This window comes from Eutrigla gurnardus (assembly GCF_963514095.1).
Source record: "Eutrigla gurnardus genome assembly, chromosome: 5".
Lineage (NCBI taxonomy): Eukaryota > Metazoa > Chordata > Actinopteri > Perciformes > Triglidae > Eutrigla > Eutrigla gurnardus.
Window position 1 is genome coordinate 15,433,954 of NC_139919.1, and position 12,226 is coordinate 15,446,179.

Genomic DNA, 12,226 nt, shown 5'->3' on the forward strand with positions numbered 1-12,226 from the left:
AAAAAAAAGGACACTAATGGCAAAGCTATTAAATAAACCTGTCAAACACAAATGTGCTAAAAGCAAAAGATGGGAGTTGGAACATTCTTGTGTTTGAGTTGAAATCATCAGTATACTTATGCACTTAAGATCTGCTATCAATAATTAAGTTTCTGTGCCATTTGGATCAGCAGCGTAAGTTTTGGTTTGGCGCCTGCTCTTTCTTTTTCACTCCCCGTCTAGTCTCTCACTCTCGTCCTCTTTCTGGGATATTTGGCATTTCTTCCATATTTGCTGTGAGTGAATCAAGTTTGAGTCGCACGCACATGTGGCTTCCATTAGACCGTCATTCTAGCACTCACAAGATGAGCGAATGCACACGCGCGCACAAATACACAAACACAGATGGGGGGGAACATATGGACGTACGTCCTCAGGAATCTGCGGCACATGTGGTCATTCTGTTTTATGAAAGGTGTGCTGGCACCGTTGGAGGGGATAAACTTTATGTGTGTGGTATGTCTGTGTGAGGAGTCATTTTCTCCCCAATGAGCAAGCAAGACAGCATCAGGCAGAACACATGTTATTACTGGACCAAAGCTCATCATGGACGGCATTATGTCAGAACTTCCTCTTCACATTTATTTTCCCTTTAGAGGAAACAACTTCAAGCATATACCTTTCTGAAAAATGATGACAACATGTTTAGATGATGCACTTATCCAGAGTAACTTGGGATGTGAGAACATTTGAGATGTGTGTGACTGTTAGCATTATAGAGATTGTAATTATAAGTTGATTATTTGTTTCATGGCTTATATTGCGTGTGAACCAAAATTACTTAAATGAAGTTGATGAAAAAAAGTTTGTTAATTGTCTTAGATATTAAATACCAAGATCAAGTTAGTCCATCTTAGTCTCCAGGACAACGTAGCAGAATATTTTTGCTAAAAACGAACGTCATGTGATACGATCAGAAGCTCTGGAGTGGCTACTAAATGGACTTTAAGTATGAAACGTGACATAAAAGCAACTTTACACTGTTATCGCTGCTTCACCAGCGCTCACCTCACCTCACTCGGATCAAATCATGGAAGCCTGAAATCAGAGGGCTGCTCAGCACAGATTGTCATTGTTGTTTGATGGACGCCAACGATCAGACAATCAGAGAAAGACAGAAAAGAAAGAGGCGTCGCTGGCGTCACAGCCTCGCAAACAGAAAGGGATGGTGGGAGGCGTAGAGGCGGGAAGAATTTAACATTGTTGGCTCCGAGACACCACAGAGATACCAGAGATTTGTGTGTACGCATTTGCATGTGTGGTGTTTTGGTGTGGCTTCGTGCATGCGCTTGCTTTTGCTCGTATATTAACGTTTATGTGCGTATGTGATGACATGCAATAATGTCACGGATGGTGAACATGGCTTTACTCCGAAGCTGTTCTGATTTTAATTAGCTCTGTCTCGTTAACACACACACACACACACACAAACACACACACACACACACACACACACACACAGTTACACACTCCTTCCTGGAACAGTGACGATACCACACACATATATGGATGATGTTTGAGATGACGGGAATGAGGCTTTGAACACACTGACACACACACACAGATGCACACTTTGAGGCCCAAATACCCACTTTCTTTGGAAACATTGCCAAGTCTAGAGTAGCAGACATCGTGTGTGTGTGTGTGTGTGTGTGTGTTTGCGCAATTTGTTTGTGTGTGTGTGTGTCATCATCTAAAACATATCACTGTGTATAATTACAGGCCTCCGGAGTCAATTGGAGTGTCTAAGTACCCAATTTAGAAAACACAACTGCGTGTTTCAGCACAACAGTCATCATCATCGTCAGCGTCCGTGATTTTTTTTCATCATCGTTTGCTTCCTTTTTTCTAAATTGCTTTATTTTTTCTTCTTCCACTCTCTTTTTGTTCTCAGTAGGTAGTTTTACGCCTACACTGCCAGCTTCTTGTACTCTTGTTCTTCTTCTTCTCCTCTTGGTTTGAGTATTTTTTGTGCTATAAATGAAAAGTTTATCCTTTAAAATGTCACTGATGACGAGGGGTTTACATATTTGCTTCTCAAGATGATTGAATCTGTATCTCCATACAACGTCTTCCATACAAAAATGCAGCCATTCGATACAGTTCGATATATATCACTACTTTGATACTGATTCAGCTGTCCTTCCAAATGCAGTTTTCACCCACACTTCCCCAGGCATAGTCTGTTGTTGAAGACTGAAACACTTTTAATTGAAAAAAAAAAAAAGTTAAATTGAAACAATCAAATTGTGATTCAATTAGTGTCCTCTTAAACTGCCTGCAACCTTTTTTCCTACGTTCTTTTCCACCGACAGGCTGAGTGTTTGTCTTTGCACGCTAACCAACGTTATTTCACGGGGGATGTTTGTGCCAGTGTGTGCAAAAGACAGACAGAACGACAGCACCAGACAATGAGAGACAAGAGGAGAGAGAGGGCTGAGAGATAAATGTCACAGTGGGGAGGGAGGAGAAATGAGAGTCGGTTAAGAATCAACACCAACGTAAATCACACCCTTCTTCTTCTTCGTCTAAGATATACTGTAGATCCCATTGGAAAACATTATTCGTCATGATGTTTTTTTGTCCTAGGTTTGAATAGTATACTCCTTCCCCAATCCGGCCTGTTGATATGATCCTCTCAGTTGCCTCCTCTGGGATTTTTGGGATAATTTGAGTTCCTTCCAGGCCATTGTCTGTCTGACCAGTCCAGGAGGTTGGCCCTGCCCGTGATCTTTATGACTGCTTGTCTTGTTCATAATCGCCCTCCTGTTTCCCTGTGGGCATTACAATTCATAAGTGGAGGTAAAAAAAAAAACCTTGCACATTTGTGTGTCAGATAGCAAAATATTGCCACCGCTCTTCAGTGAATGAGTGCCTGACTGTAAACAGTGTGCCTCTCACTGCCGAGTACCATTCAGTACAGAGAGACCGTTAGTGGCTAATATAAACACAGTGAGGGGTTTTATTTTTGGAATCCACAAATTGGAGTATTTTAAAAAATGATTTCCTAAAGAGTGGCTCAGAGCAAATACAGTCTTAAAAAACAGACGTTAAACAAACGCTTCATCTCTTTAAATCTGCAAATGGAGAATATCGTGATGGTCCTTCTTCTGTTTATTTATATTCTATAATGACCATTAGTGGTCTTAGCCTTTAGCTGTACTGCAAATCATGCTTTCTGTTTAAAGTGTCTAGATAACTGCATGCTCAGAACGTATCTCTGGCGTTCTACAAAGAGAGACTAAATGGTTCACTTTGAGGTTGAAAATACTTAATGGCCAATAAAAGGAACGTCTCTTTCCCCCGATGATAATCCCTCTTTCTTTCTAGAGTGTTTCCTCCTCTTTGTACTACTTTAAATGACTTCCGCCGCGCTCACACACACATACAGAGCCTCTATTAATCACCAGTCTAAATCTTAAGGCTGATAATAATAGCAGTTTCAGTTTTTTCTGCCGGCACTCGGCTGGTAAATAGACCATTCTACCGTTCCGGAAAAGCCAGTAAGATGAAAGACTCCTCCAGGAGCCACATTAATGAAATATGCTGAGTGAAAACTGAACTGGGAGGAAGGGACGATACCTGGAAACACACACACACACACACACACACACACACACACACACACACACAGAGCGGAAGAGGCTTGTAAGGAGGCATGCAGGTGGAGACACAGAACATACACACAGAGGTTTTCATTGGGATATTGGTAATGCATGACATACATGCACACACACACACACACACACACACACACACACACACACACACACACACACACACACACCTGACTGCAGTGCTCAGGGAGTTCCCTCCTGTCGTCAATGGGTCAGTGAACAGCAGCCATGCAAAGACTGAAGTACAGGCTTCCTGTTCATTCCTCTCTCTCTCTCTCTCTCTCTCTCTCTCTCTCTCTCTCTCTCTCTCTCTCTCTCTCTCTCTCTCTCTCTCTCTCTCTCCTCTAGTTAGTCAGTGCAGACACCCATCACAGCTTTAAATACATCCCATAATTAGTCTCCAGCCTGAATTGGCCTGATCACAACTCTGGGGAAAAGCTATGGCATTGCAGTATTTATCTGTTTGCTTCCCAGATAATTTTTTTTTTTTTTTTTTTTTTTGTGATTCAGAGCTCACGTCAACATTTAGGTTGCAGAACTGTGTTTACATGCGTGGAAGCTTATTTGAAGATAGGGAAAGCTTTGCCTTTCTTGTTTGTCTAAACACCACCTGCTTTATATTTCTCCTGCCGTTATCGTTGTGTATTATTAAAGAATCGGATTCCACCACTAAGTGTATAGTATGTAAGAGCACTTGTCTAGTCATTCCCCCCTGTTTTCATGACTAAAACTATGACTTACTAAAAATATGATATTTGAGTGTGTGGTAATATGTGTTTTTTTTTTTTTTAAATGGTTAGCTCAACCCTAAATGGGTCAGTGCAGGTGTGCTGTCATTTCCTCTCAGTTTAAAGTTCTCTCCAGACTTTTGTCATTTCCCAGCACTGAGGTTTGACCTTTTCAGCAAGTAGTCTTGGATCCTATGTCTTAGTGGATTTCTGTGAGAGACGCCTCTGTCAGGTTTGATTCTTCATTAGTTCACTGAGGGAAAGGTCAAAACCACGACCTTCTCGTTGATTCACATACTTTCCAGTTATGTGTAAGATAACTTAGCAGAAACTTTCCACCGATGCCGCTCCGCGTCGCACAGACGTCTTTTGCCTTCGCTGTTGTGGGAAATTTGTCACGGCGGTTGGTCTGAGGGGTTAAATGTCAAGAGCAGGCAGCACCGCAGACGCCAGGGAGGTAACATATGACTCCCATGATGCCTCGCTTTCAGTGCTGACCCAAAAAGACTTGAAGTGGCGCGTGTCTGTGTACCTGACAGGGTGAGCGAGACAGGCGTGTGTGTGTGCGTGACGGGTCAAGGCTGCGGTGAGTTGTTGCTGTTCCAGCATTTTGTTTAAGTGGTCTTCCAGACCTATCAGCTTGTTTACCTTTAACATGCATGCGCACACATGCACACCTGAACCCATAATAGATTTAACTGCGGTCAGCTCCGCGTGTCGAGGCTGGGATCGCTGTCCTCTCAGGTTTTCACATTTCCCCCTTTGTTCCCATCCATCAATCTCTTCCCTTTCTTCCTTTGCTTTTCTCCTTCCGTTCATATATTACAGCAGACGTTGGTCAACGGTGTGATATTTAACTGCTTAGTAGCTTCCAGCTTTTGGAAACTTAAAATGAGGAAACTACCAAACTAATCAGAAAGTAATCTCAAGCCAATGTAAAAAAAAAAAAAAAAAAGTTTTCTGATCTGCTTCTGTCTCCATCCCCGACCTCCCTGTCTGTCTCTCCTCTCCTCCACTCTGCACAGAAACTCATTTCTCCATGACATTTGTTTTCAATCTCAAGCTTCATCCGTGCTTCTTCCACTCTGCAGACGTGCAATAATAGAATTAACCTGTGTCCCGGCGTAGTCCACAAGAGAATACCCCTCTGTTTTCTGTCCTCTCTCTCTGACTCGGTTCCTCTCAGTCCTGAGTCGGTGTCTGGTGTGCTTTTTGATCAGTGAGCGTTGAAGAAACTCATTTTGAATATATCAAAGGGCATCAAAACCGTTATGTTGAAGCTTTTTTGGTGATACTTAAGGGTTATATTGATGCATGTAGCGTGTCAATTGAAAATTTGTAGAGAGACATCTATTTCCTATAAGGTGAACATCTATCCCAGAAGATTTTCTCTTTCTTTTGGTTTTCCTTCCTGACTTACTCCCTTTGAGCCCCCTGTATTAACTGTAAAGGGCGCGGCTTTGGCGTCTTCCTTTACCTTCATCTTTTTTTTCTCCCCCCTTTTCCTCTTTTTCCTTTCTTTGGAATTGGATTAGGGGACACAAGTTGCTTTCTTTACAACCAAGCAGGTGTTACATATCAGCCCCGTCTACTAAAACAATCTGTTCCAGGACGCCACTGATCCCAGGAGACCGCTGTTTGTGTCCTGTGTGAAAGCAAAAGTCAACATTCGCTAATTGTAATTTACGTGCCTAGCTTAAATCACAAAAACAAACATTTTAAGCTAAACCATGATGTTTTTTCCTCAACCTAATTAAGTAGTTTTCTTGTTTTTGTTTAGTTTGGTATCATATTACAGCTTTAACCACGTGTTTAAAAGTTCTTTTAACAGCAACCGCAATATGGGAGAAAATACGTTTCCAACCAAAACGTAATGTAGTTAATTAACGTCATTTGGGGGGAAACAGCTTTGTAAATAGATAAAAAAACAGGGATATTTTCAAACAAGATGCTGTGGATTTTAACACGCAGAAGAAAAGTTCTTTTGCTTTGCTATTTTTTGATCCAAATGAGCTGTTTTCACACAACCACTAACAGTTACACACTATAAACTGGGACTTCATTATCCTGGATATTTTTACACTATCCAACACCCATCCGCCGCTTGTGAAGCAGCTCCAGCTCGTATCCCGGTGACATAATCCAGTGAGCTGTGGCTTCTCTTGCCACCACCTCGAGCAGAGACCGCTTCTTGCTCCCAAATCTCAAGTCAACTGTCCATCGACATAACAGATGTGAAATCTGCTGCATGGTGGAAGAGGCTCCAGCACAGAAATATCATCAATTATCCTCCAGCCTTTCATCAGACGACCTCTCTCAAGTCTGACGGAGCAGCGTTCGTGGTCACCGTGCCCCTGCGTACGTGTCTGACAGGTTTGTCCTTGGGTGTGTTTGTGCGTCTGCATCTGTGCATGCACTCTCCACGCGTATCGAATGCAACACAAACCCCTTCTATTAGCTTCCTCTCTGGTTTGATCCTGTCATCAGAGATTCATTTGTCATTCCTTCAAGTCATTTAAAACCGTTAAATGACTCGAGAAATAAGCACTTTTCCCTGTGGCTGACCAGTACATTAACAGCACAGCAGGAGACTCTTAGCCCCCTCGAACAGAACACGTCTGGTAAGCTCATTGGCAGGGGCCGCTATTAGCATATGCATGCAGTTGATTGAGTAATAGACCAGACACCGGGACTAATGCCAAAACCTTGGTTGAGGTAGGATTTTATTTTCAAGCGTTTTAAAAAATATTAAAAGTTAATTGAAATATTTCCTTTTCTTTTTTCTCGGGGAGCAGGCGGTTCACTCGTCTTGAAAGGCAGGAAGTGAGGATCGTGTAGCAGAATTTTTTTTCAGTCGTCAGGATTGGGCTGTACGTGGACGTGTGGTTTCAGGTGCAGAGGGCTTCATTTCATACAGATATCAGAAAAACGTCTTTTTGGCAGGAGGATCATGTAATCGGCTGACTCTCACTGTAAATCAAAGTAAAAAAGCCTTTATGAACTCCCAGTAACGTCTGGGCTGCTCCTGATGAGTCAGAGGATGGAGTCCTCTCCTCCAAGGACAAGGAGATAGCGACTGTCTGTGGCCACCATCGAAACCATTCCCTTTTTGGGGCTTGCCTTGCTTTTGCCTCTCCATTGCACCTGTTATCACTTTCATGCACTAAAGCAGGTGAAATTGACTCGCAATTATCTCACAAGCCCATTTTAGAATCCTCTTTTTAACCAGGAACTCTCTCGAGTTACAGGGACTGTTTTACAAAAGAGACCTGGTGAATGTAGCACCACAGACAAAAAGATAAAGAGGAGATAAAAGATTAAAGTAATGGATTGAAGAAGTAACCTATTCAAAACATTAACACTGCTCATAAAACATCTCTTGATTCTTTTAGGTTCTTCCAAGCCCAGGGGGCATTATAAAAAGGGCACTTTTTCCACGTTCATTAAAGAGTTTCCACCTTCATGATAATGTCTTTGTTATAGTTCCCATCTCGAGAAATGTTCCCCTTCAGTCAGGGAAAATGCCCCTGTAGTCTTAATCGAATATAGGTTGCAGATTGATGAATTGACCCTTTGCAGCACCGGTATCTGTGTGACTGGAGCAAAGAGAGGTCATCTTTATAAATAGGAACATGAAAGTGTGTGTGTGTGTGTGTGTGTGTGTGTGTGTGTGTGTGTGTGTGTGTGTGTGTGTGTGTGTGTGTGTGTGTGTGTGTGTGTGTGTGTCTCCAGGTATCATTGTGTTTTTTGGGGGGTAGTTCTTGTTTGGAGGCCTTAAATTCAAAAGCCACTGTGGTTGTTTTAAAGGGAGACACTGTCTGTCCGCTTGTCGGCCTATTTGTCTACCGAGCTGTCTGCCAGCATCTGTCTCACACATCCACACGTGTGCATGTGTGCGTGCCTACGTGCACATCCGCGTGTGTTTGTGCCGATGTTGTCAGGATGTTGGTTCGTGAGGTATCGCTCGTGGCCCCGAAATGAGAACAGAACAAAACAAGAAAATAACACTTTGCATCGGTATGTCTGTGTGTGTGTGTGTGTGTGTGTGTGTGTGTGTGTGTGTGTGTGTGTGTGTGTGTGTGTCTGTGTGTGTGTGCGTGTGCGTGCGTGCGTGTGCACTCTGGCAGACTCACCACCGGGCCAGATGGAGAGAGTTTTCTGTCTGCCCCCTCTCTCCCTTCTGTGTGTGTCTTCCTCGCTCTCTCTCCTTTCTCTCTAATCACAGTTTTCCTTTAGCTGTAAATAGGCGGGTTGGGAAATCTATATGCACACACACACGCACATATTTTGGCCTGCGCTGCTGGCTTGATGTCGAATTTTTAAACCTCCCACGCTCAGATGATCTGAAGGCAGAGGAACTGTGCGTGTACACACTCAATACACACACACACACACACGCACAGAGTGGGCTCATCATACAGCATGCCCTTTTACTCACCCATGATCAGAGCAAGACACACACACTCACACAGACCCAAACCACATAGAGAGTACAGAGTGGAGCCGATCGCCCACAGCTTCCTCTTTTTACTGTCCGCTAAACTGAAATTACACACACACACACACACACACACACACACACACACACACACACATGAGCAACCGGGACTTTTTTTTGTGAAAGAATGATAATCATGCATCTTCCTCTTCATGGACTGTACTGTAGATGAGATACTACATTAACATACTAGACTAGATGTAATTCTTCACTGAAAATATAATTTTGCATTATTGATGCAGAACGATTCCTAACATGCTGCACTAATATCTCATCTTCATACAAAAACATGAAATGTGTGGCTGAACAACTTAAGCGTTAACACAGTGAGAGATTGATGCGATTGGGAGCAATACGCAGAGATTAGTTGATTTGAAGTTAAAGACGTAGAGGAGTTTAAAACCTAATTCGTTTTATTAAGCGTTTGACTGTATTGTATTATGTAGCTGGACCTGATTTATATTGTGAAGGACATACTTTTCCCTGCTGTTCGAATTCAAAGGGTCTCAAAGATGGTTTTCTTCCTGTAAAAAAAAAAAACCTCAGCTTGTCCTAAAATCATCCAAACAGGAGGCAGAGATGGAAGACATTTAACTAAAGACCACACTCCCCCCCAAATAAAAGCAGTGACCATGAAAATACCTCTAAAATCAACGTTTGTATTTCCATTTCATCCAAACAAACAAAGCTTTTCCTCTTCAGATAGACCATTAAGCCTGCCTGGTTTTCAGCCTAATGTTAATGTACCTGAACATAATTGTGCACATAGAGACATTTGACTCCACTAATCATAATGGCTTTGACTGTTTGACCTGCCTGTGCTCATTCAGGTTATTCTCTGTCATTAAACTTAATTGCATGTCCTCGTACTCATTTTGCTGCTATTTTTCAAGTTAAATGATCAAATTGATGCAAGTTAACTGTGAAATGGGTTCAGTTGTACAGTTATTTTGGCCTCTCAACTCCTGGGAAAAGAAAGCGTCGAGCGTTTTTTCTTTTCCTTTTTCTCCCTCAAAGAATCGTCGCTCGGACGTATCGGTCTGTTTTTCTGTCTGTCTCTCTAGATATTGAGTCCAGCCCTCCTTAGAAATGTCTCGTTCTTCGGTTTGCTTAAAAGCTTCCAGTCCTTCACACAGAGAGTCCGTTTCATTTAGCCTGGAGGGCCTCTGTATATCTGTGTACACACTCGTTTTCATTTGACTCTTCCTTTTCTTTCTTTTTTTCGTCTTTCACACCCTCCAAACCCACATCCCTCCGTCCATAGATGACTCTTTGTCACCCCAGAGCAGAGCTTCGGTCCCACGTTCACTGCCGGGTGGTTCACACAATGTCCGACTGTACGTGTGTCAATGTCTGTGTGTGAGCTACAGTTAGGGAGAGTTAACAAGGAGCTGGTAGTGTATGTACAGTATACATTTTGCTCATTTGACATGCTTTCTACATGAATTTATTTTATTTTTATTCCATACAGCCACAATGGATGTTTGGTTCTTTGTCCTGCAGATTATTCTGGGAGGTTTGGTGGACTTCCTTTTACATTTTTGAACCTCCAGACTTTTGAGCTATAGTGTGTGATTGATTTCTGCTTCAGTCAAGTCAGAACTTCATTATATTTGTATTTATGTTTGCATACTTTTTTTGTTGTTGTAGAAACTGTCTTTATTGGTCTTGTATAAAACTAAGTTTTCATTTACTGCAGCGTTAGATTTGAACTGTTTCTAATGTTTTCTAATATGAAAGAATACAATGCATAAGACGGGGTGTGTGACTATCTGTGTGTGTGTGTGTGTGTGTGTGTGTGTGCATCCGTATGCGTGTGTGTGTGTGCATCCATATGCGTGTGTGTGTGGGCATCCGTATGCGTGTGTGTGTGCATCCGTATGCATGTGTGTGTGTGTGGGTACACTGCAAAATTTTACGCTGTGAATTCACAATAAATTATTGGATAAATTTTGCATGACTTTCACAGTAAGGATTACAACAATATATTGTAAATTAAGTCACAGCAATTTACTGTGATTTCAGTATTGTGATATTACAATGCATTGTTGTAAAAGCACAACTGTATACTGTAACTTTACAGCTTCTATGGCAACGCAATTACTGTGATATTACAGTACATTACTGGGGAATTACAACCTTTTGCTGTACATCATTACAACAAGGCCCTGTACTTTTACTGTGAATTCACAATAAATTATTGGATAAATTTTGCATGACTTTCACGGTAAGGATTACAGCAATTTACTGTGATTTCAGTCTTGTGATATTACAATGCATTGTTGTAAAAGAACAAACAACTCTGAGGTAAAGTCAATGTTAGCCCAATGGCATATTTATTAACAAATAAATATTTTTCAACATACAGCAAATGTCAAGAAATTCAAGAATACAAGAAATTCAACTTCCTAGTCAAACTTTCCAAAGCAATCTTAAAATGCAGATAAATTGTGCAGAAACTTGCGAGTGAACTACCTGTCTCACTATGATGGCCACTCAAAGTCAATAGGTTTCCTCAAAAGGGCGTTTGCATGAGGGTTCATTGTTGTCCGCTTCTTGGTCTTTGAGCCTCTTCCAGGATTGATGCCCAGGAAGCACCTGTTAATAAGCAAAGATAGTTTCAGTTTTAAATAGATTTATGGATGAGTTCGCGAGATCAGGATGGTCTCACCAGGCTAGCCTCAGGTACCTCCATTGTCAGCAATTTAGAACTCAAGATAATCATTGAGTTGGAAGCCTGTACTATAATGTGAATTACAAGGTTAAAAGAGATCTTTATACAATACCTTTGAATGAACTCCAGCGTCGCCGATCCAGCAGCAGGATACTCGAGATTGAAGACTGAATAGCTGCTGAAGAAAGCAGCTACTCCGTGTAAAAACAAAGGGTGTGGGCCCATCACGACATGTCCCTCGATGGATATCAGCCATCCAGAGGGCTTCATCATGTCACCTGAAAATGAATAGATACAACATCATGTGTTATGAGCACTTTGAGATCTGCTTCAGATACAAAGGGCTATACAAATGTAATTTGTTATCATTATTTATTGTGGTGATGTAGATTTCTAGAATCAAAACAAAATACTGAGTTAGAAATGTTGATACTAGATCCAAGTAACATTACCTTGAATGATCAAGCAGGAGGTGCTGGGGCGTTCTGGAGTACTAATGTCCACAGCAGTGGCACATGGCTGTAACATAGTAACACACAATAGCATGGATTTAACATTAAAGGATAAATATTGTTCATTGGTCAGAGGTAGTAAATCATACAAGGTAATAAATGGCGTCTAATGTAATCACTCATTTTACATTTTAAATATTTGAATAAAAAATCTTTAC

At 41.6% G+C, this 12,226-nt stretch overlaps 1 protein-coding gene and 1 long non-coding RNA gene across 2 annotated transcripts in view; one reads left to right on the forward strand and one right to left on the reverse strand.

The window, feature by feature from the left end:
* The window catches only part of slit3 (slit homolog 3), a 227,439-nt gene that overhangs the window by 41,547 nt on the left and 173,666 nt on the right, over positions 1-12,226 (forward strand).
* Positions 10,850-12,217, reverse strand: LOC311013795. The gene is made up of 3 exons (XR_014597192.1): positions 12,009-12,217; positions 11,669-11,834; positions 10,850-11,480 (listed from the first exon to the last, which is right to left on the reverse strand). It is a non-coding gene; the product is annotated as an uncharacterized lncRNA (long non-coding RNA).